The sequence below is a fragment of the Astatotilapia calliptera genome, chromosome 3 (genome assembly GCF_900246225.1).
Source record: "Astatotilapia calliptera chromosome 3, fAstCal1.2, whole genome shotgun sequence".
Taxonomy (NCBI): Eukaryota; Metazoa; Chordata; class Actinopteri; order Cichliformes; family Cichlidae; genus Astatotilapia; species Astatotilapia calliptera.
The window spans coordinates 26782320-26806275 of record NC_039304.1 but is presented as its reverse complement, the minus strand read 5'-3'; the positions used below and the strand labels follow the sequence as shown (position 1 = coordinate 26806275).

General features: G+C 40.5%; 1 non-coding gene across 1 annotated transcript; it reads left to right on the top strand.

Moving 5' to 3' along the window:
* Positions 1-23524: 23524 nt before the first annotated feature.
* Positions 23525-23597, top strand: trnak-cuu (transfer RNA lysine (anticodon CUU)). The gene has a single exon. It is a non-coding gene; the product is annotated as a tRNA-Lys (tRNA).
* Positions 23598-23956: the final 359 nt, after the last annotated feature.

Below are 23956 nucleotides of genomic sequence, written 5' to 3'. Positions count from 1 at the left end.
CTACAGGGGATCTTTAACAGCAGGGACAATGGGAGTTCAATTTAAGCACAACAATGAAGTCAGTAATGCCCAGCCATTTTCTCAGCCCTGGATTTTATCCAGATTAGGGTACCTGTTGTCATGGAGCATCACAGGTTTAACAAAGACCACACACGTGCAACTATGTTAGATTGACCATAAACAATATGGACCATAAACACAATCACAAACTAGGCCACCCATGCATTACACCTACAGCCTGCTCAGCTGTGGAAACCCATACCATGAAATTCTTGTCTTGACGTTAATGTCAGAGGAGGTTTGGAGCTCTGTGGCTCTGACTATGTGGTTCCTAAACGCTTCCACTTTGTGGTAACGCCACTTCCAGTTGATGGCGGAATATCTAGGAGGGAAGAATTTTATGAACTGACTTGCTGCACTGGCAGCATCCAGCATGTTCGAATCAGTGAGATCTTTAGAATGATGCATTTTCTCATAAATGTCTGTAAAGGCAGATGGCTGGGTTGTTGTTTTTACACACCGGTTGCAACGGGACTGAAAACACATGGATTCAATGATTAAGAGACTGCATGGGTCTTTGTATCTTTGGACTTTATGAAAAAAGAAATAAAATGAAAGACAAAAATCAAGGAATGAAGAAGGGAGAAAGAGGAATACTAAGGGCAGAGCGGACAAAAAGACTGAGTGCTGATGGAGCAAGAGGAAGAGAATGAACAATAGCGATGATGAACAAAGGTGAAACTGAAGAAGAGTAAAGGACGACTGCAAGAGAGAGGCAGAGGAATTATGGGAAAATACAAGACGAGAGAGAAAGACAAACCGCCTGCGGGGAGGCTTTCATAGCTGAAAGAATTTTTTCAGCACTCAAATGAACACATAAATAAATAAATAAATAAATAAATAAATAAATAAACAAACAAACAAACATCTCAGTTTTACATGATTGTTTCCCAGAGCCTGGAGGTGCTCCCACCACACAGGCTCTGTCTCTCTTTTATGTCGATCACATCAAAACAAACTGTAATCAGAGAGGGACGTATATATGGGGGACAGAAAAAGGTAGAGGGCGAGGACGTGATTGACATTTTTCTAACATGCCAACATTTGATTTCCTTATTTAATTGAATTCCTGCAGCAGGCTTATGGTCTCTGTGTGTGTTCACTCATTTATATTTTAAGCTCCTCCACCACTTGGCAAATGACATCAGGGAGTTTTATGTAGTCTCAGTGCTGCTTAGCCATGGCGCACACATATGCAAAGACACAAACGCCCACTGACAGGTGTGAAGCTAATTCTTTCCCCTGATGGAAACTTTGCAGGTACCTGTGGGACATACTTGGAATATGGCATGTGGAGAGGGGTAAAAAGTGTGTGTGTGTGGTACTGCTTTCAGCAATCCAAAACTCAAAAGTTAACAGCAAGAATAGCATTTACATGTTCGTTTGACTGCATGTGCACAGGTGCATGAATGCTTCTGTCGTGGCTGCCTTATTAAACGACAATCTTGCAACTTTGCTTCAGGCGTGTGTTCGTGTGGTAATGCGTACAGGTGCGATGTGCGCTGATTTTTTTTTTTTTTTTACAGCTGCACTCGCTCGCGCTGTCTGATAACTTGGAGAGTGCAGATTAACGAATGTCCGAGGGGAGCATGTTTTTAGTCACGACCACTGTACTGTACAGATAAGCACGAGCCACTTGGGTTTTATACAGCTGTATGACTACAGAAGCGACGTGTCATACACCGTACCTTTCTGAAGGTACGGTCTGTTCTCAAGCAAACGTCCTTGATACCTGGAGACACAACACTGTTGTGACAACAGGGAGAGACTCTTTCCAATACCATTTATTTCTGATTTCTGATTGCTTTTGAGTGAGCAACACTCACTCAAAATTCGTATCTTTCCTTGAATTTCTCAGTGAAAAGTGATGACTGCTACTTTTCTTTGTCAAGCTGACCCTACTGAATGAAATTAAATGGTCCATATGATCTTATTCTGTCTCCATTTAACCTTTCAGACATACCGTCTGTTTTTCAGACAATGCTCTGCATGTATGCTTTGACTATGGAGGATCTCTATAACTATCTCCTTAAGTCTAATTTACGCTTATAATATTTGTCAAGAAGCATGCAGAACACTGTCATGCTGTCTGTACTTTTATTTGTCTCCTGTACAATCAGTTTACGACAGATTTTCACAAACCTCCACATTCATTCTGTCACGGTTTGCCGGGGCAAGCCGTGTGGAATATGAAATAGGACCCAAAATGCGGCAGCTCTGGTGCAGATGAGTGTTTATTTACAGGGGTGTGAGTACAAACAGCGGTGGCGACAAAACATGAAACCGGAAACCTAAACTGGGTAAACTAATAAGACAAACCAGAATGAGGATGCAGGGAGGTCCGGAGAAATACATACGGGGAGACGCAGGGAGACCGAGGGGAAACAACACAGACGAACCAGCGATTACCAAGACAGAAAATACAACTTAAATACACTCAGAGAACACAGGGAGATTACACACAGGTGGGAGACACAGCTGGGAGTGATTAACATGACGAGACCAGGGAGGCAAACTGAAAACACTCACATAAGACGCAGACCTTCACAATAAAACAGGAACACACGGGGGGAACAGGGTAAACACCAATTAGAGAACAGAACCAAAATCGAAGAGAAAACACAAAACGCTGGGTCAAAAGGACCCAGGATCATGACACATTCAGATACATGATTTTAAATAACTCCCTGCAGGCATCGCCACATGGCACGTGAGTAAAGAACTTGCTTCGAGAAAGACTTTGATTCAGCTCGCTTTGTTATGAAAAGCCAAACCAAGACAACAACATTTGAAGAACATAAGGAAAATAACTAAATGGGACAACTGTGCAAAGTTCAACATACAGGTACATCGGATTATCAATAGAATTCAGAGTCACAGCTCATGTAGCGCCTATCTAAGCAGTAATAGGGTAAGAGGTGGGGTACACTACTGCGTACTCTCCCCAGTCAAGTGCAGCATTAACATAGAGAAACAAACAACCACTCATGCTCACGTTCACTCCTTGTTGCTGTGTCATTATCTTAAAAAGTTATCACGCAAATAAATGAGGTGAAGATACAAATAACCGGTAATAAATTACAAACTTGAATGAAAGAATAACTCGCGTCTGTCAATTTATATTCTGTGGGTGTTATACAAAGTACAAGGAGGTTTTGTTGTTAGTACCAGTGTTTTTAATTTCATATAGGCACTGAAACCACAGCATTTGGTTTAACAAATCATTGCAAGGGCGGTTAAAATGTGCCTGTTTACTGAACGTAACCATGCAACCTTTAGGCATCAAGCCTGGCAGGCTCAGTCGGTAGAGCATGAGACGCTTAATCTCAGGGTTGTGGGTTCAACCCCCAGGATTTAGAACAGAACTGTACAGTTTTTCAACAAGCTTGAAAAAAGCAAGTCCCTGCTACCTGCTCAGCCAGGGTCCCAAGTGAGCTGAGCAAGTACTAAAATGTGAGTTTGTCGAAGAAATGTGGGTGTAGTGATGGATGCAGACCTAAACTTATAAAAACACATTAAGACAATAACAAAATCAACTTACCATCACCTCAAGAATGTTTCAAGGATAAAAGATCTGATTCCTCAACAGGACCTGGAAAAACTAGTCCATGCATTCCTCTTTAGTAGGCTTGATTATTAACAGCATCTTTACAGGTCTACCTAAAAAATCAGTCAGACAATCTGAATGGTTTAGGACCAAAATACATCAGTGACCTCCTGACCCAGTATGAACCTTCCAGATCCCTCAGGTCATCTGGATCTGGTCTTTTATCAGTTCCCAGAGTCAGAACCAGACACGGAGAAGCTGCATTCAGCTTTTATGCTCCTTATATCTGGAACAAACTCCCAGAAAACCTCAGATCAGATGAAACACTCAGTTTATTTAAATCCAGGTTGAAGACTCACCTGTTCTCAGCTGCATTTGAATAAAGCACCAAATCCACACTTTTAAGCTTAAATTTCAAAACTTACATTTAACTACTGATTTTATCTACTGTTTTTTTCTAATCAATTTTAAATCATGCTTTTTATTTGTTTTTGTTTTTTAATGTCTCTGTAAAGCACTTTGAATCACCTCGTTGTTGAATTGTGCTATATGAATGAACTTGCCTTGCCTTGGTCAGACTCCATGCTACCAATTGGCTGGTCAGAGGCTTTACTTGACGAGTCATGAGTGTCTGATTCACCAAAACTGCCACTTTTGAAATGCAGCAATGAGAGAAATGGCTACAAAATGTCAATTGTCAATTCTAGTCAAGTTCATGGAACGAAAAACACTCCAAGTAATTCACGAGGGGTAAAGAAACAATGAAATTATAAGTTCAGCAACAGAAACGATGCAAAGCCCAGCTGGCTAGCAGAACTTGATTGTTTGCACGTCAATCAATAAATGGCCTGTGACCTGACGATGTGCTTCCCCAGGTGATCAGTCCAGATCAGATTAGCTACATGCAAACATACGATGACCCGAGGTTCTGAAATCACCTGAGGAATGCCGAAAAACGGATGTAGACGACAACTTCACGCTTTTCCGACCATCATCAAAAAACACACTGCCTGCTAGACCTCATGAGAAAGGGGTTAATCAGCTGAACACTCCTACTGCAACAAATCAGAGTGATTGATTGAAATGATCCACTTTGACTGAGGCATTCAGTCACAGTGGAGAACTTACTTACAATGCAGATTAAACTGCTGGTAATTACTACAAAGTCTGGCAAGCTTAAGAAGTTACTCAAAAGGCAAAGCAATCCACAAAGTAGAACTTTGGGGGTGTTCACATGATGAAATATTTTGATTCGACATGGAACGCCAAGTTTCCACTGATCCATCAGGTTTGATAGAAACAGAAATGCATGAATTTATGGGGGAACAAGACTTGTATTAGGAAGCACTTTGAGTGCTCAACTTGAGTAGAAAATGTCATATCTATTTCACAAGCCGTCAAGTCTAGCTAGCTCAGTTGGCAGACTCTTAACCTCAGGGTCAAGGATTCAAGTCCCATGCTGGATGCAGCTGATTTAGGACAGAACTGAACTCTTAAGGGAGTTTACAGTGAGAAAAACCAAGTCTCACCACAGCTATGACCTAAGTGTTAAGTGGCGGGCTACTGTTTGGCACTAGATGCCAACAGCTTTAATAAAATGGCTGTTTGACAGCTTGGGAAAGAGGACGGGTGTGAACATGAAGCAAGTATACAGCTGACTCTCACCCATCTCCATCTACTTTTCACCTGCTTCCCATGTCACACATTCTCTTTCCCCCAGCTTTCCCCCAGCTTTCCCCCAGCTCTCGTTGTCTGTTTTAACTCCCTCTCCCTGTGCACATCCCTCTAGAGTGACAGTCCCAGAGTGGAGAGCTTGAAGGAGATCAAACAGCAAGGAAATTGTAAAATAACTCTGCAGTCAGAGTGGTGCATATGAATGAGAACAGATAGCAGTGGCCACAGCACGTACCAAGTGAAATCTACAAGAAGCCAGATGGGATGTAATTCTCACTTTACCTCGCACTTACATGTGATTTCAAAGGATGCTACAGGGAGCAGAAGCAACACAGCTTGATACGACAGTATCACCTAGGATTTGGTACATCTGAGCATACTGGCGAGCTCATCCGAATGAGTTGACACTCTCTCTCATTCATATATATATATATATATATATATATATATATATATATATATATATATATATATAAAAATGTTCAGACTGCAACATTCATTAAAAATTACCACACATTATAACCAAGGTATGCATAAGAGCATCTCTGAATGCACAGCAGCAGAAGACCACAGCACGTGTCACAACTGTCAGCTACAAACAGTTGAAGCTATAGTTTATACATGCTAACCAAAGTTGGACAACAGAAGATTGGAAAAACATTGCTTCATCTGATGAGTCTTGAATCTGATGCATTCAGATAGTGGGCTCAAAATTTGGTGTAAACAACTCGAAAGCGTGGATCCATCCTGCCCTGTATCAACATATAAAGCCAGTGATTTAAATGACTTTGAATGTGGCATGAATTTTGGTGCCACGTGATCTGGTCAGAAAATTTTAGAAACTGCTAATCTGCTGGGATTTTCCCACACAAACATCTCTAGAGTTTATGGAGAATGGCTAAAATAGAGGAAATAACTCAAATAACCACTCGCATGAAGAAGATAATCTCAGAATACACTGCACATCAGATCTTGAAGCAGAAGTGCTACAGCAGTGTAGTACAACACTAAGTGTGACTCCTGTCTGGTATGATGAGTCTCAATTTGTGCTGCAACAATCAGATGGTAGGGTCAAAGTTTGGCACAAACACTATGAAAGGATAGATCCATCCTGTGAGGATGCAGCGCCTTTGGGATGTAACTGAACGGGAAATTCACACCATGGAAGTGAAGTCGACACACGCATTACTGAAGGTAAAAAGTGATCCAACCCAGAATTACCAAGATGTACCTAATAAAGTGATGCTTTAATGTAAATGTAAACATATTTAAGGACATTATTCTAGTAAGGCTGGAAAATATTGAGGGATGCTACAGAAGTATCTGTTTTAGCCTTAAAGTTGGATGACACATGTTTTTGCAGTGTATTGGTGTGAGGTCTATATATGTTGCCTGAAGAGCGGCGTCCGTTTAATTATATCCAAATCATTATCTTAATTTAGTTTTTATTTTCCTTGAGGTACTGTTCTTTTCCCTGGTCTTTTCACATTGTTCAAACCTTTACATTGCTCTGAGAACATTCAATTTATTTCTCATCAGTCTTACATTTTCTTTTTTATTGAACTGCTTTCACTGTGGCATTATACCCGAGGACAAAAAAAAGTTTAAAATGCCCAGCAAAGGCTTTAAGCAGAATCCAAAATGAACCAATCTTGTTTACAGAATCATTTCAGATAATTGAGTTATTCCTCCAGCTGAGGGTGCTTCATGCTAGTAGCATGAAGCTTTATTTTCAGTTTGTCTTTGAGCTGAATGTTGAATGTGCCTGCAGTTTGACACTCTGGAGCTTGTGGCAAGAGAATTATTAAAATCAGCATCAGCGTTCTGTGGGTGTTACAAAAAATGGGAATTTGGTTATAAAAAAAAAGAATTTGTGATCGGCTTTTACTTTGTATTGGCCATTTGAAATTGGACTTGGATGTGTGTGTTTTTCTCCATCCTATGAAATCTAACCACTTACAGTAGTGGATCTAAAATCTGATCATATGAATTACAGAAGATCTTTCAGTTTTCTCACTATGTAAATGTCTGTCATAGCACAGCATTGTCCAAAGTGTGTTTTCTCATCATGTGATACATGTACAAACTGACTGAAACCCACTGTGTAACAGACAGTTTCAGCCACATACTAACTGTTGTCTCACCATAGTACTTCTGTATAAGTGCTACAAAAAAACAAACAGTTGTGGCTGAGGATACTCTTTCATCATATTCACTGTAATATGTGAGTCAGATAATACAAAGAAACCTTAAATTAGAGCTGGGCGATAGAACGATAACGATATGTATCGCGATATAACTTTTACTCGATAGAGAAATTAAGCTATCGCGATAGACCTCGCCGCTCTTGTCCTCAAAAAAAAAAAAAAAAAAAGGTCAGCCAATCCAAATTAAGTAGCGCAGAGTCGAACCAATCACAGCCGCAGCGTCACGTCGCGTGACTTGTTACATACAGCACAAGTGCCAAGCCGCACGTGTGTTTGTTTGGGAAGCAGCCAGCGGGTAATGGAGGAAATGAGTGTGCCGACTAGAAAAATCAACCGAGCGTGACCGAAGAGAAAACAGATGATGGTTCCAATGCCGGAGAGATTGTCGAACGGAAGAGCCATAGAAGCTCCGTAGTGTGAAGGTATTTCGGCTATTTCAAGTCTGACAAAAACAGAGTAGCGTGCACTGTAAATTGTGCCGAAAGCAAGTCTGGAAATAGAATAAACTGGTGCATGCGTCACACTGTGCGCCACGTTATTGTTTCGGTGAAATGAATTTCTACAATACTGTTACTGTTAATTCTACTCTCTGCAGTGTTTAAATGCTTACATATACACACAGTTACTGTCCGTCCACACAAACGACTCGGTTCTGCTTCTATGCCCCAGCTTTGTTTACTTTTTCCCACCGAGGCTTCTAGACTTCTGATTGGCCAACATTTCTGCACGGTTAGGAATTTAGCGCCACCTGCTGCTTTGGCATGTTCATAGCAGCGTTTTCCTTCATTTCTGCCTTTATGTGTGGACGGGATTATTTTTTAAAACGAACACGGAAAATCTCCGTTTTCAAAAATACCCGTGTACGTGTGGACGTAGCCTCGGTCTCTGACTGGAAGCGCTAATTCGTCATTCGGCTTTTGTCAGACTAAAGTAACTGTTAAAACTGTTTGAAAAGCTAAGCTATACAACAAGGAGAGATTGAGAATTTCCTTTTAGTTCTCAGTTTATTTGATATTGACAAAAGTTAGTCAGTTTTGTCTGTTCTTCTGTAAAACAAACTAAGATTTATTTTTAGAATTAATATTTTGTTTCTAAGTGGAATTGACAATTTAGTCTGTTTTGTTTGTTCTATTTTGAAACTTAAACGCTTTAGCGGCTGCCTTTTGTGTAGTTTGCAATATTTGCCTTTATTTATCTGAAAAAGTCTCATGTTCCTTAAGTACATCTACCCTGTTGAACTTATTATGGGAAATAAATATTTAAATAAAAACAAGCTGCTGATTATTTCACATTTTACTTGTGAGCAACGGCACATTTAAATCTTACAAATATAGTTATTTGGCTTATATCGTGATAGATATCGTTATCGCCTGAAATGAAAAAAACATATCGTGATATGAAAAAATCTCATATCGCCCAGCTCTACCTTAAATGATGTTAAATAAGTGGCCACACATCTTTACAGATAACAAAGCCGTTGGGATTTTCACAACCATACATTGAGGTTGGCAACTGGAATTAGAGCGGATTATTTCTGCCCCTGGTGACCTGGTGAATTTAACTACCAGACTGAGGCAGTTCCATTTAATTTGATCCACACAGCAAAGGACAGAAAAGGTCAAAAAACACAAAAGGCCAGCATCTTGTTTGCCTTCTCTGATTTGTTCTTCTTTTCTCTTTAGTTTAGTTTTTTCTCTTTCTTATGTTTTTAAATCCTCTAAGCTCACTGCAGCATGTTTATTTGTCTGTCAGAGACAAACCTCTATACACAAGACATATGAAGCCTCTCAAGGTCTCTGTGATAAAAGTAACCCAAGACTGTATAGTTGGCTCTGTATTCCTGTCTCCTCACCTTTAACCTCCTAGGACCTGGCGTCCACATATGTGGACATCACATTTTGGGTTATTTAGACCAAATTACTGAATTTTGCTCTACAAGGGCCTGCCACTTACAAGGACATTATACTGCTACTGTTCTATCAAAATTTTAAACTAATATCCTCATATTTGGCTCTTATTTTTCTTAAAAACAAAAATAAGGTTCTTCCGGTGTGGCGGTAGAGCAGTATGGTCGCATAAGTACAGAGCTCCCGTAAGCCAAGTGGATAAACTCCGCTAAAACACGAATTGAAGCGTGAGACAGAACAACTTTGGAAGATGAGCGGAGGGACAACAAAAGCAAAGAATAAAAAAACTACGGACACCCAAGGTAAAGACATAAAACATCCGAACAACGAGGACAAGCTAGCACCTGAAGCTAATATGGCCGCGCTTCAAAACGGACTGGATTGTATTAGCAAACAAATTCAATCACTCCAAAATGAATTGAAATCAGACTTCACGACGTTCAAAGAAGAAATTACTGGCCAAATGAAACACGAACTGTCTAAATTCAAAGAAGATATCGACCAGAAGTTTAAGAGCATGACTACAGAACTCAAAGAACAAGAAGGGAAATTAGAAGCTGCGCTGACGCGCACGGAAGAAATGGAGACGTGGAGCCACGAGGCCAATCAAACCCTGACAGAACTAATGAGAGAACAAAAAGCGATGATGACCAAATTGGATGACCTGGAACTGCGATCCAGACGTAACAATCTGCGGATCTACGGAATACAAGAGGGAGCCGAATCTAAGGCAGAATCGCTGACCCAGTTTCTGGAAGCCTGGCTCAGAGAGGAGCTTAATATTAACATCAACCTCCAGATTCAACGCGCACACCGAGCATTAACCCCGAAACCGGCAGCGGGTCTCCCCCCAAGGTCAGTCGTTGTCAATTTCCAACAATTCACAACTAAAGAGATGATACTTAAAAAGGCATGGGAAAAGAAAATAGTCACTCTGGACGGAAGCAGGGTTTATTTTGACCACGACTACTCGGCAAGAATGGTGCAAGAACGTAAAGCGTACGTGAATATCAAAAAGATATTAAAGAAAGAAGGCATCCGCTTCCAGACTCCTCTCAGCAAGATGCGGATCCACTGGCCAAATGGAGTGAAAACTTATGGCAACGCGGAGGAGGCTGCTAACGACCTGCAAGCGAGAGGATACAACGTGGAAAAAGGGATAAACAGCCGGGAGAGAGCGAGCGCCGAGGGACGTCTGTCAATCGGGGCAGCGACATGGAAACCGGTCCGGCCCACGTATGCTGGTGCGGCTAGCAGGCGAGCTCGAGAGAGACTTCAAGAATTTCAGCATAACGATAACCATGCATGAGAGGCGTATAAGGAGACGTATAACAACAAGATGGATTCACGGTGTGTCTGGTAGGATAATATGGAAACACAAAGTTGGCTAGGGATGGACAGTACACAATAATGACTAGTATGAGTGTGACAATCTTTCGTGAGTCATATCTCATTACTGGAGGGGGGCCCTTTCAATATGAGAGACATACCCCCCAAAAACAAAGAGAGGAACAACAGGTGGGGAAGGTGGCTGGTACCTCTTTATTGAAGTCCTCTTATCTGTATATAGTTAAACTAAGTTGTAACTTGTTGATGAAAATGTTTTGTTTAAACAAGGGTTCAATGGAGTGCCTGTGGGGGTCTCAAAAGATAGCCGGTAGATCACAAAAGGATAATGCTCACTACACATGAAGAAATAAAGTGTATGTCCTTAAATGTTAATGGAATCTGTAACCCAGTTAAAAGAGCCAAGATTATGACTAAACTGAAAAAGGAGAAGACACAGATAACTTTCCTACAAGAAACTCATTTATCAAAAATAGAACATGAAAAACTGAGGAAATTTGGGTTCAAAAACACCTTTTACAGCTCTCATAAAAACTCTAGGAAAAGAGGGGTTGCAATTCTCATAGCTAACTCCCTTAAGTTTCAATCTCACAAAGAAATAAAGGATAAGGAAGGTAGATATGTCATTGTCAAGGGTGTGATTGATCAAACAATGGTCACATTGATGAATGTGTATGCCCCCCCTGAAAGTAATAAGGAATTCTTTAAATTGATTTTTGATATTCTTGTGCTTGAAGCAGAAGGTATATGCATATGTGGAGGAGATTTTAATGTGATACTAGATAGTGACTTGGACACAACCAGCCTGAAGAAAAATAAAAATTCAATTCCAAAATTAGTAAGATATACATTGGAAGACACTAACTATTTTGATGTCTGGAGAGCTTTGCATCCGCTACAGAGGAATTATAGTCATTATTCAGCAACACATTGTGTATATTCAAGAATAGACTACTTCTTTATGCAAAAAGGGAATAGAAATATAATAACAGATTGTTGGATTGGAGTGGCAGATGTGTCGGACCATAGTGCTATCTACTTAAAAATCTATCTTAAAGGTAGACCAAGAAACACAATATGGAGATTAAATGTGGGGCTATTAAACAATAAATCTGTGGTAGAACAAATACAAAAAGATGTCAAAACTTATTTAGAAGAAAATGACAATGGTGAAACCGATCCAATTATTTTATGGGACTGTTTGAAGGCAGTTATACGTGGGAAACTAATCGCAATATCAAGTAACCTTAAAAGAGAAAGAATGAAGCAATATAATGAATATGTGGATGAATTGTCACAATTGGAGAATAAACACAAACGCAAGGTGGATGTCAAGATACAACAACAAATGAAAGATATTAAGAAGAAAATTAATAATTTACTCTTATATGACATGGAAGTAAAAGCGAGATATGTAAAACAGAGCTACTATGAATCAGGCCCTAAAGCTGCACGACTATTGGCAAGACGTTTAAAAAAACAACAGGCAGAAACAACAGTCAACAAATTGTATAATTCTAAGACAGAACAAATGACACATAACCTAGAAGAGATAGAAAGTATCTTTACCGATTATTATAAGGACCTATATCTACAAAATGCACCTACTAATAATGGCCTAAATGATATTAAAACATTTTTAGACTCCTTAGATTTACCCTCTATTGGAACAATACAAAATGATCGCATGACGGCACCAATAACGATAGAGGAGATTCAGAAAGCGATTGGAAAATTACGAACAAACAAGGCACCAGGCAGTGATGGGTTTCCTGCCGAATGGTACAAGAAATGTGGAAAAGAATTGATACCCTTACTCCACCAGACTCTTAATTGGACTCACACTAAACATGTGATTCCCCCCTCTTGGAGGGAGGCAATTATCACGGTGCTGCCAAAACCACAAAAACAAAGGGAATACTGTCAAAATTACAGGCCTATATCGGTGTTGAATGTTGATTATAAAATCTATACTACAATCCTATCAAATAGGCTCCAGTCGTTTATACCAGACCTGATAGATGAGGACCAAGCAGGTTTTGTCAAAAATAGACAGGCACAAGACAATATTAGAAGGACCCTACACATCATACACCAAATACATAAAGACAAGATACCGGCTGCATTGATAAGTTTAGACGCAGAAAAAGCCTTCGATCGAGTCAGCTGGGAATTCCTGTACCTAACCATGGCAAAGTTCGGGTTCACTACGAAATCAATCCAATGTATTAAATCTCTCTATGACAAACCGACTGCAAGACTAAAAGTTAACGGCTCATTGACAAAGACATTCCAACTAGAGAGAGGAACTAGACAGGGTTGCTGTTTAAGTCCAACCTTATTCGCCTTGTATATTGAGCCATTGGCACAAATGATTAGACAAGACGCCCTAATAACAGGAATAGAAATCAATAGACAAGAGCATGTAATTAGTCTATTTGCTGATGACGTGTTGATAGCCCTCAAAAACCCCATAAACTCTTTTATGCAGCTTACAGAAATGTTAGGAAAATTTGGTACGCTTTCTGGCTACAAAGTAAATATACTTAAAACTCAAGTTCTAATGTTTAATTGTATACCAACTCAAAATCTTAAGGAATGGGAAATAAAGTGGGAGGCAAAAACCCTTAAATATTTAGGTATAAATATAACCAAAAACTATGACAAACTATATCAAAGTAACTATGGACATATAAATAACAGGATAAGGCAGGATATGGAAAGATGGAATACATATCCGTTAGGATTTAGTGACAGGATAAATGTGATAAAGATGAATATCTTACCACGATTGCTATATTTATTCCTCTCTCTTCCGATAAGCATACCTCAAACCCAATTCTCAGAATGGGATAAGTATATATCTAGATTTGTCTGGGAAGGCAAGCGGCCAAGGGTACGATACACTACTTTACAGCTTACTAAGGAGAAAGGAGGAATGTCGCTTCCTAATTTAAAAGAATATTTTCGTGCTGCACAGATACGCCAGATAACATATTGGTGTAGTGATGATTACGGGGCTCGCTGGAAGGATGTGGAGCTCTCCACACTCAATGTCCCAATCCAAACAAACATGGGTATGAAAAAGACCCCTGAATACGTAACTAAAGACCAAGATAGGAACCCGATAATATCCTTTACATTAAATGTATGGTATGATACAGTAAGGGAGTTCAGGATTGGCAAAGAGCTTGGTTTGCTAAAATGGATAGCCTTCGATGAAGAATTTAGACCAGGAAAATTGGATCTTGGTTTTAAAAATTGGAATGAAAAGGGAATCACAGCATTTTGTTTATTAATCAAAAAAGGAGAAATTAAAAGTTTTGAAGAATTAAAACGGGAATACAACTTAAATAACAAGGATTTTTTCAGATACTTACAGGTGAGAGATTACTTTAATAAAAACATAAAAATAGAGGAAGACAAAATCCATCCTATTATAAAAATAATTATACTGGCATATAACAGTGTTATTCCAAAAACAGTGTCTACCCTATACAAATGTTTGATGGAATCAAGACAGGAATCAACTGTATATGTTAAAGTAAAATGGGAAAGAGAGCTGAGTGAAGAAATCACTGAGAGGGTGTGGTATGAAACATGGAAAGAACATAAGAATACAACTCACTCATTGAGGTGGAGAGAATTCATCTGGAAAAATCAAATTCGCTATTTTATTACACCTAAGATTAAAAATAAACAAACCAATACACAACAACAATGTTGGAGGCTGTGTGGATGGGATGAACCAGACCATACACACATTTTCTGGAAATGCAGAAAAATTCACACTTTCTGGGTTAAAATTCACTCGGCTCTCTGTGATATATTAGGTTATATTATTCCTAGAACCTGCCTTGTTTTGTATCTAGGGTACTTGGAAGGTACTGTAGATGTAAAGGATCGTTACCTGGCTAAGATTCTCCTTTTGGCAGCAAAGAAGGCCATCACCAAAAACTGGCTTAAGTCAGAAACACCAGGAAAGCAGCAGTGGGTAGCAATTGTGGAGGACATTATGGAGATGGAGAACCTTACATATAAACTGAAATTAAAGGAAGAACGCTTTTTGAAGGACTGGGGAAAATGGTTGACGTACAACGGAAGGGGAAAAAACAGACTGAACTGAATGAAGATGAGCATACAAGAAGAAAAAAAAAAGTGAAATGAACGATGGAAATGTTTGACACCACAGGCATGTTTCCTTTTTTTCCTTTTGTTTTCCTTTATCTTATTTTTCTAATTATTATTCTATATGTATCTATATTTTTATACATATATATTTGTTTGTTTCTTTTTCTTTCTAATTTCACTGTCTTGAGTTTGTGACTCTCTTTGTATTCTGTTATTCTGAAGAAACTGTATGCGTAATGGACAGGTGAGTTGTTCAAATAAATAAAATAAAAAGTTAAAAAAAAAAATAAATAAATAAATAAATAAATAAATAAATAAATAAATAAGGTTAAAAACAAAATCTGGTAATTCTTTGTTTTTACATTCATCGGGCCCCAATATGACCAAATATCAAAGAGAAATTAAAAATGCATGCCGTGGAAGAGTTCAGGTCTTAGGAGGTTAAAGCTGTAATACGCTATTTTTTTTTTTTTTTTTTGCAAAAAATGCAAGTAAAAATAATAATCAAGTTACATGTAAGTTTACTTACATGTTTAAACCTATTAATTAAACCTATTTCAAGGCTAATGCAATGATATGAAATATATATTTTTTCCAGCCCATTCCTCTATGGTCTAATTTAAGGTTGTTTAAGATGGGACCCTGACTCCAGGTAAAAAAAATAAAATGGCGGGAAAACAGGATTGATTGAGTTTAAACCTTTTCTAATTACACTTACTCACCATTTTAGACATTTGTCTTTTTAAATGAAACCCCATGATTTCGTATTTCATGACATTTCCTAAAACGGATTCTTTAATCATGTCGTGAATTTGGGGGTGCATGGGATGAAAAGGAAAACAAAAATATGTCCATTTATACGTAGAACTTTTAAGTCATTTTGATTCCACAGATATGAATGGAAAACACTGCGCTCAATGGTTGTTGCACACCAGGTTGCCTAGTAACATCTACTGAAGTAAGATATTTTGAAGACTGCTCTATCATGAGGCAGGACTAGCTTGATGGGGGATTTTAGTTAGATAAAAGCTGAACAATTATTTTCGGGCACAATAGGGTTGGAGACACATGGAGAATCCAGCACACTGCTGGCTGTGCAGAGCAGCGGGGTAACCCTGGCTTAACCAAGAGAAATCCACAGTGTGGGGAACTAATCTGAGCAAATAATGGGTGAAGTCCCAGGCACAGAAGCTTAATCGGACAGGTTTCAGGTCTGAGGAGCAGAGCTGACAAGGTCAAGGGTTGCAGAAAAGAGAGAAAGAGAAAAAGAAAGCGGTCTGGTAGAAGAGCAGGCAGATGTGCACAAGATGGCAAACGTTCACTGTTGCACAAAAAGTCATTCATTACATTGTCTTTCTTTTTTTTGTTGTAGCAACTTGTGAGGCCAGTTTAGAAATTTGGCCCATGAGCTGTTGAATACAAGCGGTTACTGACAAAACCAATGTAACTTATATGCGATATACTTTAACATCGGTAATAAAATAATTTGCGAAACTTATAAAACCCCTAAAACTAAACCTGAAACACTTATTTTCTTAGATCTTACCTTTAATTGCAAAATTCAAGAATGACTTCTTCGCTGTTGTTGTTGCAGGATGAGTCGCACTGGTGATTTGGATCTTAAAGTGTTAAAGCTATACAATCCAGTAACACATGACAGTGTCCAAATACTTTAAGATCAAACTGTAAAACAACTACTGTGTAAAGAAACAGGCTTCCAACATATAAATGTATTGCATTGTTTCTCCAGTTAAAGCCATTAAAGCCTTTCTCTGGAATGATGTTTGGTGATTTAACCAGACTGAAACAGTGTCCTTTGTCATATCTTCAGCCATGTAAATCCTTAATTATTGCGCTATCCATCCATAATTAAATCTCCCCTCTATTTAAGTCCCCGTTGATGCAATAAAGACACAGAACTAAATCCTCATTTGGATTTTTTGATACTACTTCAAACCTTTTTAAATATTAATTTCATACACCTTTTTTGTTTCAACTCCCTATCCTAACCGCACAAGTAATTGGTTTCAGTGTGAAGCACTGCAGGCAGTTTTGATGTCCAGAAAAAAAGACTATCATTCTGATAAGTGTTCAGTGATCAATATTTAAAGATCAAAAGATGATTGCAGCTCATAAAAAAGTATTTTTCTTACAGTTAAGAGCCTCTTTTAAAAAGTCTGTATTAGAACTGCTTTCACAGCTGGCAATCACCCCTTTTTACTGACTCACCAAAGCATGCCACTAATTCAGAATGTCTTGCAAAAAACAGAGGAAAACAGACATTTTGATAGCTACATTTTCAGTTTTTAAGTTGTTTAAAAAAAAAATCTGATATAATTTGACCTTTTTGAAGCAACCACAGCAGGCTTACTGTATAATTAAAGGAACACTTTTCAATCAGAGTATAGCATCAAGTCACCTAAACTTCTGGGATATTGACCTGGTCCGCTAATTAGTTTCAGCTGCTTTGATGTTAATGAAATTAACAACAGGTGCAAGATTGAGAGAACCCCCACCACGCGAATTGTTTTACAGGTGGAGGCCACTGGCATTCTCTGCCTCCTCATCTTTTCTGTTTGTTTTTTTACTAGTTTTGCATCTGAATAGGGTAGAGATCAGCAATCTGCGGACCCTACAGAGATTGCACAGGTAATCCAACTCCTCCAGGATGGCACATCCAGATGTGCCATTGCTAGAAGGTTTGCAGTGTCTCTCAGCAGTCCCACGAACATGGACAAAAGACAGACAGTTATTGTAGGAGAGCTGGACAGGACCATAGATGGTCCTTAACCCATCAGCAGGACTGGTATCTGCTCCTTTGTGCAAGGCAGAACAGGATTAGCACCAGCGGAGCACTACAAAACCTTTAGTGGATCCTGTGCTCAATGATTGGCACTTAGGAATCTGATTGGTGTTTGCCATAGAACACCAGAATTGGCAATCACTGCAATTGTGTCTGAGCTCGCGACCATGCGTGACTCCACGGAGGAGAACTAAAGCTAAATGAAACATATTTGTATGGGAGCTGCGCAAGAGTGCTGATCTGCAATCAGGATTCAAATCCACAAGATTGATTCTGTCCCTCATGCAGTAACATGAAGCAACCTAGTCCAGCCTCAGCTAGCTGTGGATCTAAAAATACAGGTAACTGGAGGAAACCACAAAGCAACTGTGGTCAAATTCTAAAGCCTCGATAGAAAAACTGATGTTTAAGTCACCAACAAGCATTAGTCAGAACCTTGCAATGCATTATACGTCCAACTAATTCTCTGATATATTTTCTCTGATATATATTCCAAATGATAACAGGGTAGAAGGAAAAATAGTGCTCTTCTTTTTCTTTTTCCTTTCAGGGTTCATCTGCCTCCATCTCACCCTCTCACTTGCATCCTCACACCAACCCTCTGCACGTCCTCCTTCACTACATCCATGAATCTTTTCTGTGGCCTTTACTTTTTCCTTCTGCCTGGCAGCTCCACATTCAACAATGGTCTATTACAAATAATGACGGGAATCGAGTTCCAGGTGAGACCTGTGTCCAGTTCATCTGAATCATATGCCTCCAAGCGTATCGGTCCCTTTCATCAATGCTGGCATGTTTTTCTGACAAAACACTGACTCAAACTAATAACAGTGGACTTTTTGGACAGCTGAGACACACTTTTTCTCAGCTCTTGTTCTCAGATTGTTCTGCTTTCTTTCTACACTGTGATATGATTAAGAGAGATGTGTCCTGGAAGGCCTGTGAAGGTCTACTTTTGTCCACAGAGAAAACAGATAAAGAATCAAAAATACAAATGATGAAGTGGGCCTACAAAAAAAAAAAGTCAAATACAATGTTGGTATCAATAAAGGATTATCCAAAAATGCAAATACCTGCACACACCTCAGACCCATGTAGTAAAACAGGACTGTCCACAGTCTGACTTTGTGTAATTTGGAACTAGACTGACTTGCATTCTAGGTGAGGCCTCGACTATCCAGGACCCTCTAAATCCATCCTTTAATGCATTATCTACTGCTTAACAAATTCTGGGAGGTGGTTTCTCTGTCCAGCCTGTTCTTCCTGGGGAATACCAAGATGCCCCTTCTCCAGAAAGTTAGCTAGGAGATGTGATCTTTGCAGCATTTGTCTACCTTTAGGGACTTTGCTTGGTTGGACGTGGCCATAACACCTTTCCCACAATCTATCCAGGAGACTTTAGACCCAGATAGATGAAGCTCTTCTGTGGATACCTCTCCAAAATGATGCTATTGTACCATGTTCTAAACAATACGTGGCGCAAATCATATTCTTTTTTATTACCTAACACATCTGTATGGACAGACAATAGTATATATGATCTTTTGTTATGGCAGTCCTGATGCTGAAACCAGTGGTCATGCAGAAGCCAGTGTCCACACAGTTACAGTTAGGGCTTTAGCTGAAGGAAAAGCACAACACAAATTTGTATTTGTGGACATGCAAAATGTAAATATGTAAATATGTTGTTGACAACATACATTACATTCACTGACACCAATCAACAGATTAGAAGTCGTGACCTCATCACAAATTGCCACGAGAAGTTAACAAAGGCAGCTTGAGATAGAAGGCCTAACGCCGCCTGTCTCTCGACAGGGATTTTAATTCCGCTGAATTCTGTGAAAAGTATTTTTGAAGCTTTGAGAAGCTCAGCTATTTAATCTTAAAGGGTTTTTACCTTAACCCTGACAAAACAATGTCCGAAAGTCAAAGTGCTCCTCAGGGATACAACAGCAGAAAACACAGCCTGCAGGGAGCTGCGCACAGCCAGAAAGATAATTGTATGCAGCACACAGACAATGAATGATTTGCTGCGGTTAGTCCATACATGTCTGCATGTATGAACCCCCCCCCCACGAGTCCACCACACAATCAAATTCCAGTTCATTCCATTCCTAAATCTATTTTCCAGCACTCTGATCTCCTCCTCTACAGTTACTGCTCTTTTCTATCACCCAGTCATTCAGAGAAGGTCCTTTCCCGTAGAGTTTTTTCTTGAATTTATTAATCCAATGAAAGGTGTGTGTGTATGTGTGTGTGTGTGTGTGGGGGGGGGGGGGGGGTTGTAGGTGTGGCATTTTCAAAAGGGAATATCCTGAGGCAGAACAAAGTAAGTCCGAGTGTGCGATACAGAGAGCGATATTCATGGAACCATTCCTGTGGCTGGTCTGACGTGCCCAGTCCCTCGGCTAATGAGCCATTCTGAGTCCAACTGTATTTCTAACCATTAGTCAATCACCGTCTCCTCACTCGTCCACTCTGACAAGCACAGTGTGAAAAACGAAAAGAGACAGAGATGGCTGTTTTGCATATCCACTTCTGGTGGCAGGCACGGCAGAAGCAGAAAATGAATGAAATCATGTGCTACGCAGTCCTACCTCAGAAAAAAAAAAACGACTTAGTTTTTTGGCAGGTGGAAAGTCAATTACTGAGCATTGGAGCATGTTTGTCGATAAATGGAAACTGCAGTATTTAATCACCAGTGGGAATCAAACCCTCACTTTAACACTGGGAGAGCCACACTAAAGCAGCCAAATGAAGCAAGCCTTAGGAATTATGGCACTGCAGAGGAAGAGAGGGAGAGAGAGAAACAGACACAAACATGCAGACCGAGAGAGGACCAACCCTTTGCCAATATCGCCTTCCATTTTCATGCCAGTAGAGCCAGCAGGTGCTTGAGCATTCAGGGTATGAGAAATGACTTTGAAACTGAATAAATATCTGTCTCTGTCATGAGCCCTGTTAAATACGAGTATCCTGATGAGTTCATTTTATAGCCACAATTCTTCTGTGCTGACACATGTCAGAGTTTCACACCCCATCAGCGGAACACCAACCCATTTTGGGCTCCCAAAATTATTTGCACGCAAACCACATCAGCAGCAGCAAGGCGCTTCCACCACATACTGCGTGTTTAACGACACTTGTGGCTCCTTTTCTCTGGGGGGGGTAGTAGAGCTGAAGGAATTATGTTGTTGAAAGGCGAGTGTAAAAAAACAGAAAAAAAGAAAAACAGGTCCCAAAATGTCCCAAAACGCCCTAATCCTCCCTGGAGACAGGTGGATTAACGGACGTTCAATGAATAAACACGTGCGCACGCGCCACACTGTGTGTGTATGTGTGTGCGCGCGCACGGGTGCTGGATTATTTCATTCCCAGTTTGGTGCAGGTATTTGCTGCTGAGCAGAGCAGGGACGTACACGCGGACGGCCACACCCGCTCTGACTGAGCAAGCGGCGCGCGAGGACAGACCTGAGCACACCCTTTTTGAATGTCATCATTCCGCCCCCATGCAAAGGAAAGGAAGGAAAACAAAAACAAAACAAAACAAAAAACGTGGAAAGCAACAGAATCCCACTTTGTTTCAACGAAAAAAATAAAATAAAATAAAAACTTGACATAATGTTCCAGTAACTAACTCGGAAATATCAGAAATAGTAATAGTATAGTCCAGTTTAGATTACATTTTGTAACCGTGACGTTTTTATTTTCTCTTCATATAAAACAATGCGACGCGTCAACACAGCAGTAACTCGGCTCCATTCATCTGCAAAGTTTCCTCATTTGTTCACGTTTTTTTCTTTATTATGTGCGAACAACGATGCTACTCTGCGGTTGTGACCCCTGTGAGGGCCGGGTACTCTAACTGAGATTAAAATGACTTTGAAAAGTTGACTCATAACGCCTTCAGCATGCCGTCTGTACTACGTCCTCCAACTTTCTCCGTCTATTCCTCTTCAAATACCTCCAGCAGCGCAGATGACCTCTGCTGTTGGTGTCAAGGATGCAAGGGCGCGCTTGAACATCCCCTTCAGCGCATTTAGGTAATTAAAAATAAGAAAAAAAGGTGTACTCACCAGTGAAGACTGTTTGTTGTTCTGCCTCCCTGCAGTTTGAGCTCTATGTCTAATTATAGCTGGGCAACATCCTCCTTATATTCTTATTGCTGGCTACAGTACGTCCATGTCCTCTCTCTCTCGGGGTTTACGACTCAGTCTCCGTTTCTGGTTTATCTTCTGAGTGGGGGCACGCAAATCCTCCAGCCCGGGATGTGCGTCTGCCTCCTGGGCAGGGTTTTGTCAGTTTGTCCCGGAGACAAAAGCAGCAGCAGTAGCAGCACAGGAGGTGGACCGGGGCGGACGCACCGGACGCGTTCTCCTTTCCATTGTGCGCGCACCGAGACGCGTCCTGCAGCCACGCACGAGGGGAAAGTGACAATCAATCCTGGCTCAAGTTCAAGGCAAAGACAGGGTTTAATAACTGTAGTGGAGGATGCTGGGAGGTAAGTCTCTTTCAAGGAAAGTTTAAACACTGAAGAGCCAAGCGTTGAGGAGGATGAGAGAGGCGGCAATAAACTGGCAACTGACTGAAGCTGAAGGGAGGGAGGGACAAAGAGAGAGAGAGAGAGAGAGAGAGAGGGAAAGAGCACTGCAGACTCGGATTCGCTTCAGCGACCACGAGTTGATTACTGGTCCCGCACATTTTCATACTTCTACCGTCACTAGAGACGAGTTCATGCTAATTTTGAAGTCTTGTCACGGTGTGTGAATTCCGTGAAGCTGCACAACGAGTGTTTTATATTTCTATGTTTATCTGTGCTGTTTAGTTGTGCCACATGATGCAGTGGATTACACCGACAAATCAACTTACTTGTATATAAAAATAGAATATGGTTGAGTTCATCCTATTTTTACTTGGAAAATTTTTTTCTTTCCTTGTGAGCCAGGTTTTGTCACCATTTGAGGTGGCGGCCTATTAAGTAAAGCATTGATTCTTGCAGAAAAAATATTCTTCAACTCAATAAACATGAAGCAAAGATTTTAAGTAAAATGCAATTGAATATATAAATAAAAATAAAATGTTTATTTATTCAGTTATTTAACCAGTAAGGAAAACATGCTTGGTATAAAGTGATTATACACCAATCATCCATCATCCATGCATCCATCCATCTTCTTTCACTTATCTGGGGCCGGGTCACGAGGGCAGCAGCCCAAGCAGAGAAGCCCAGCCCTCTCCCCAACCACCTCCTCCAGCTTATCTGGGGGAAGACCAAGGTGCTCCCAGACCAGCCGAGAGATATAATCCCTTCAGCGTGTCCTGGATCTGCCCCAGGGCCTCCTCCCGGTGGGACATGCCCAGAATACCTCACCCAGGAGGCGCCCAGGAGGCATCCTCATCAGATGCCCAAACCACCTCAGCTGGCTCCTTTCGATGTGGAGCAGCAGCTGCTCTACTCTGAGCCCCTCCCGGATGGCTGAACGTCTCACTCTATCTCTAAGGGAGAGGCCAGCCACTGTTCGGAGAAAGTTAATTTCCAACACTTGTGTCTGCGATCTAATTCTTTCGGTCACTACCCACAGCTCATGACCAGAGGTGAGGGTGGGTACATAGATCGACCGGTGATTTAAGAGCTTTGCTTTTACAGTTGGATCTCTCTCTTTACCATGACGGACCAGTGCAGATGATATGATATGCTGGGTGGTGCATTCTGACCAAACATCATCACCAGTTTGATCTCCTCTGTTCAGATCCAGTTCTGCTGTCATGGTCCTTTCAGAGAGAAGAGCCCTTCTCATGCTTCAGCTTAACATATCTTATGATATTTCCTAATGCAGCAGCTCAAGCCCAGCTCGCTCAGTCAGTAGAGCATGAGACTCTTAATCTCAGGGTCGTGGGTTCAAGCCCCACGTTGGGTGTGGCTGCTTTAAGACAGGACTTGTCAGGTAAATGCATGATTGTTCTAAGCATCACATCTGACAGCCTTGAAATGCTTGAAAACATCTTTCATCCAGTGTAGTTGTGTACTTGAGGTAGGAGGACATGGAGTGATGCTGCTAACACCCAAACATGAAGCAGCTAAATCTAGTCAATTATTCATTTTATTACTTACACCTGGCTTATACATTTGGGTTTTGTTTTGCTTTTTCAGTTCAGCTCTGGTAAACCATTAGATTGGAGGACAAAGCCGTTTCCGGGACAGCTGTACACAGACGCGGTGGAGGGCTGCTGATTTCATCTGGGGGTATTGTCAGCTTGAGAAAGTCATGGAGGAGGA